We start from the raw sequence: 6,412 nt of genomic DNA, 5'->3' as shown, positions 1-6,412 counted from the left end.
TCACGTCTTAAAAATGTTTAAAAGCTCATTCTACATTGATCCTGTTTCAAGCGTTTAAAAGAGTTCTAACAATTGTTGAAAGATGTGTAATTTCCGGTTCCTGTCATTAAGTTAATTGTCAAGATAACGCTAAACATTAATTATTCGCTTATTAGAAAAACCTGAAATTGCATTACTCGATTAGGAAGGTTAACATAACCTAAACAAGAAAGAATGACATTTGCTTTCAACTCTGAAATATTTTCATCTTACAGGTAACCTTATATGGAATATCAAACAGCAAATGCCATACCGTAAATCATTTACTTTTTTACAGTAAGTAAAGAAAGGCAAACCTTGTCGATGTACGAATTATAGTACAGTTACTTAAATTGTTTCGATGAACTATAATGGAATACAATAAGGGACAGGGCATAAAAATATAACAGAGCAAACTTTCGTAAAAATAAAATCAAATTGAGTTTTTCTTCAAATCAGCGAATATTTTCATGACAGAATCTGCAAAAATAGCAATCCATAAAATTCACAGTTAACAGTTTTGGATTTTTCTACAGTAACTGTTTTTTTTTATTATGCCCTTGCAGTTTTCAACTTTTGTTAACGCTTGAAGTAACAAAAATTTGAAGAAGTTGTTTATGTCATATTTATTTAACAAAAACCTTCTGACCGTTTTATACATATTTCTTATTTAGATTGTCTTTTCTTCTTGTGCGACTATAAATAAAGCGACAGAATGTAGTGATATATGAAACATAGAATGGGTTTGTCTTATTTTTGTTAAGGTTCCGTTATATATATTTAATATACAAAAAAAATGAAAAAAAAAAGAGATCTAGCTCTTTTAACTATTTAATAATTATTCGACATTAACATCATATGAATTAGTTCGATGTATAATCTGACACTGGGAGACTGTTTTGTAATTGATGTGATGCCGTCTAGGTAAAGATCAACATTGTGTGCACTAAGATCAAGTAATTTTCTGTTCACTTATGATAACATGTTTTGTGCTATTTTTGGATTTCCTCAATTCGGATATCATTTTCTAAAGGAAAAGATTGCTTTTGAAATCTAAACAACAAATTAGCATGATAAAAACCATAGCTATACCTATCGACCTTAATTGGCACTAGCAATAGTTTAGTGTCGATGAAATGTCATTACAATTACCTATAGATATATGCACAACATAATTGGATAATTTTCGTAATATTTTCAAAGCTATGATTTTTTTTTCTAGTGTGTTGCTTCTTTTTTTTTCCAAAGAAAAGCATTGAGTTTGGGGAATGGTGAGTATAAAACGACAGGGATTTGAAAAAAAGAGCCATTTGAAAAATGTTCGATCGTGGTCAAAGTGTACTTCAACATATAAACAGTCTTAATGTGAGAGATTTTTGACGTTGTATTTGATATTTTGAGTACATTTGACGTTTTAATAATTCTAGTTCTTTAATTTTGTATATTTGTAAAAAAGAAAATATCATTGTATTCGTGATTCAACATTTAGATCTTCTCGATTCAATTTCATCCACTGCCTGATTCTTACAGATACTGACACATAACTATCATCACTTTTACAGCGTGAAATCTGCATACATGATTGTCATTTAAAACTAATTGTGCAAACCAGATAATCGACTAATAAACCCACTGCATTTTGCAATTTGTGGGAAAAAGTGCTACTCCTTTGCTGAAAATTTTAAAAGGCGTACGTCTCTTTTTTGTGCCCTTTCGTTCATATTTTTCAATTTTCTTCTTAAATCCATAAAATAACGACGCCCCTTTTTTATCAATTTGGTCTTCATATCAAAAATACGATAAAGGTATGGATTTAAAACGAAATACTGTAAGTACAGAGACAATAAGGGAAACATGACAAAGTTGTCCAGTTGCAACTATTTGAAATCGTTTGAACAGTATTTATATTACTCCTAAGCATAACCAAAAAATGAACAGATTACAGGTTGCAGGTACATATGGTTACTTTATGTTGATCTAGATTTTCAAAGGAGAAGATAAAATATGGGCCCTGTGAGGCACCCAATTTTACAACAAAGAAATCAAGCAAAGCACAAAAAAATGCGTTAAGCATTAAGTCAAATAGGTGATAACATTTCTTTCAAAAATTGTTTTTCATTTTCACCATTTCACCAATTTTCAGTTTTATGCATAAAATACAAATATGCCGAAAGCTACAAAATTGAGATTCTTATTTTTAAACGACTTCATCAACGTGAACCAGTGATAATCTTAATTGATTTGGACTTATATTAAAGCCTAAACAAAAACTTTGCGTAAAGATGGCAGAAACATTTGAAAATTGAAAGACAGTACCGTATTTCGACATTTTTATGGAAAATCGGCAGATTTTTCATATTTTTAAATATTGAAACATCATATGCTTATAGATGTGGTTTAACATGCCACATCATTAGTTGAACACTCTAAACAGCAATAAAAAATCCCATATCAATGTCTAATTTTAAGTCATGAAATGAATTAAATATGGGCCGGATTGTACCTTTGTCTTTCAGCATATAATTTCGTAAGACTGTTCTGCATGCACATGTTTTGCAATCAGTAATGTATGCCCCTAAGGCTCGAACCCATCGTTGACAAACTTAATGTTTTTATCGCACAAATTAGACAAGATATGACGCCTTATCTGATTGACAGCCAACCGAACTTTACGAATTACCGAGCAGGACATACTTATCCTTCTGAGTCATATGGTGTCTTTCCTGGATTTTTGCAAGTGCACAAGTATATGCGTCGGTATTTTCTCTGGCGATATTCATTTTGGATTGATCTCAAGTAGAACTATTCCCTTACTAGGTTCAGAATGTATCATAATTTAGCAATAAATGTAACTTTCTTGAACATTAACGTCATAAAAACAAAAATGAACATTGACGTATGTATTTATTTTGCTGCATAAATTTCTTTGGTTCTAACCAGTTTGTATGAAGTATTTCATTTTAAGTAGTCATGCATTTTTGATAGAATTGTAATTTGTCATTAGTAACTTCTAATTAAAAACAAACAGATCTAAATATGCTTATTACTCAGAATAAAATAAAATAACATGGTAGTCAGATACATATAATACGGTAAAATCAAATCATATGGTAACATATGTTAAAGGATATATGTTTTTTTTTAATTTGACCAAGTTATGCAAAATAACTTACTACGGGCAAGGAACCGTTAACTGGTCTAAGAACGAGCGTAAATTGTCCAAAAGTAATTTTGCATGCATTAAACGCAATCATTTTGTTGCCTCATGTGGGTCAAAAACTGAGCTATATTGAAAATAAAACTCGAGTAGTAAGAAACTTACTAAGGAATTTTAGTAAAATATGTTTTAGAACCATAACGGGTAATGAAAAAATTATCAAATTGATAAAATCTGGGCAATTTTTTTAAATAGCTTTTTTCTTGCATGTTTATAATGATCAAATGTAATCTGACCCCGTATAATGTCATTCGCAAAATTAACCATCAGGTACTTGATTTGATTTGGAATGCACGGGTTACTTCATTCTTGTTATTAAATAAGTTATTAAAATAACTTTGCATAGGATTATATTTTTTATCAATTCCATCAAGTCCATATTAAGGAGGTAGACCTCGGGTAAGGGACACAACTCTTAAAAATCATTGGCATGTTTGTATTCAGCATTTAACACCAATCTTATGTAAGCATCTAATTAACTTGGATTGATTTTATTCTGCTTCAAATAAAAGCTTGAGAGGCTTTGGTGAAATTGAGTATGATACAAACATATCACTGATTTCATGAGTTATGCCCCTTACCCGAGGTTTACCTCCTTAAGATCTGATCATTAATGTTAACGTTATTTAGTTTAGGAATATTTGAACGCCAGACTGCGGATCAAACGAAAGTAAATGACATCATAATGCCAAAATAGTTTATATAAAATATATATTTTTTACAAAAAGAGAACAAATCAATTAAAAAGCTTCTTACAAATAAATTAAGTTATTATTTAAAGGCATTAAACAATCTACTATTAATCTCCTCCAGGCTTGGCAAACAAACGCTTGTGAACGGTTTAACTTTTTCGTCGTTAAACAAATGTACAATTTGTCTTTTTAGAGTCTTATTGTGTCGTTTTAATCAAACTAATATTGAAATATAAGTATCCTATTCTACTTTTATATGTTAAGCAGAAATTGTTGAAAAAAAATCCAATATCAAAAAGCTCCTTTTACATAGCAAACATACAAAGATTATGTAATCGTTGCTTGCATACACAAAAACGATATAAACCCCATCGCTTAAACTTACATAAAATTCGTAAAGCACAGCACAATTATTATATATGACGTCAAGATATATTAAGTCTAACTTTATTAAAGGCGTAGTAAACCATCAGTCTCAAGCTGTCGTAGGCGTAAATTCCACCATAGCACATACATGTATTCGAAAATTCATATTTTCTTGCCGCTTGGCAATAGTTTTTCTTATATTTTCATAATATTTTTTTTAAATAACAAAATCTTCTTCTTAGAGTTTTTGCATTTTTACTCAGAATCATCAGTGGTAAAACTTAATCTAGCACATTAATTATTAGATCGTACTATTAATAAACACAATACACAAATCACGCTTAATTACCTTTGTTAATTTCAGCAATAAACATCGGTGCTCTAGACCTCAGGAGAGTTTCTATTTAGCACACCTTATAAGGACGCTTAGTGATTGATATACTATTACACAAGAAAAGGAATAAAACAAAGGGTGTTAATGACGTATGACTGAACAGACTATGATCTCCTTTCATGTTATGCAAAGTCCTAGCCCTCTTCAAATCATCAATCCTGGCATTTTCATGTTCCAACAAAACAGGTATATATGACATGTTTCTAAATCTGCAATCTATTCACACGTTAAGGGGAGATTTCATTAAATACACCACAACTACTATCCGGTATACAATCAATTTTACAATAAAAAAATAAACCACCTCCTTGGAGAGAAGTCATTATATTGTAAATGCATATTTCAAGACATGAAAAGCATTTTTTTTATACAAACGATCATGTTTGTGGTTGTATGTTACATGTTCTTCGTAATGGATAACTAAAGCTAATATAATGAATAACAAACTACAGTGCGCCAAGAACACACGGGAGACGTTTTGTAGAACTCATTTAGGAGGTAGGCCTAGGGTTAGAGACATAACTCTTGAAACCAGTAATATGTTTGTTTTATATTAAATATCACCAAAGCCTATCAAGCTTTTATTTGAAAGAATAAAATCAGTCCAAATTAGTTCGATGCTTACATGAGATTAATGTAAAATGCTGAATACAGACGTTCCAATGATTTGTAAGAGTTGTGTCCCTTACCCTAGGTCTACCTCTGTAATGGACTTGTGATCCTAGCAAACAAAATGACCCTATCAAACATGGAGCAAGAGCTATCACTTTTCAGAAATCACGTACTATGAGAATTGATAGGCGGACATAATTTTGAGGATACTCTGGATATATTCCGGAATCTGATATTCAAAAACCTTTGTTGCCACAAGTCTGAAAGTTTTAAACCGAATACAACATACTTATTCATGTATATAGGACAACTCTAATGAAATATTGACAAGCGCTCTGAAAACATTCTTAATGACAATTTCGGAAATAATCTGAGAACTGGACAACAGATTCACTTTTCATCTGATGTAGCTTCTCTTATATTAAAAAAAATAGTAATTGTGAAAACAGCGGTCCTTTACCTATATATTTTCTCTCAAAGTGTATAATATATTTTAAAGCAGTGAAAAGTAGAGAAATTTATAATAAAGTACATTAAGGTCCGTGTAACTTGAAATACATGTATTTCCAATAACACGATTTTATTCTTGTCAATCCAATACTGTAAAACTCACAATTTCTTATCTCCGATCAATTTTTACAGCATTCATTTATCTTACATACTGTAGACGCGTAATTGTGAAGTCAATAAGAATTATGAGGTCTATAAAATAGTATACAATTTTATTATTACGTACAATAAAAAATCATTGTAAAAAGTATAGATTATAATTGCTATCATTATTATTATTATTATTATTATTATTTCTATATACTGTAAACAACGAAGAACTTTCTGGTCTTTAAATGCTAGGAGATAATCTGTGGACTACATGAACGTTAAAGTAAGAAAATAAATCCAGAAAACAAACAACTAATAGAACTAACGTACTTACACATCACACGCCTAGGCATCCTGAAGTATCAAAATTACTCAATTGAACAGGTTTTGCTAACTTCGTGTAGCGATAGATGTATCGAAGGTATTGAAAACTTAATGATGGTTGAGCAAATAAAATGGATTACACATCCAGTCGGAGGTTTTTGTGGTAATTTCTGATTTAAGCATATTTGT

Source organism: Perna viridis, chromosome 8 (genome assembly GCF_037379345.1).
Source record: "Perna viridis isolate PV_CMFRI_1.1 ecotype Kerala chromosome 8, ASM3737934v1, whole genome shotgun sequence".
In the NCBI taxonomy this organism is placed as follows: Eukaryota; Metazoa; Mollusca; class Bivalvia; order Mytilida; family Mytilidae; genus Perna; species Perna viridis.
Note: the sequence above shows the minus strand (reverse complement) of the source record.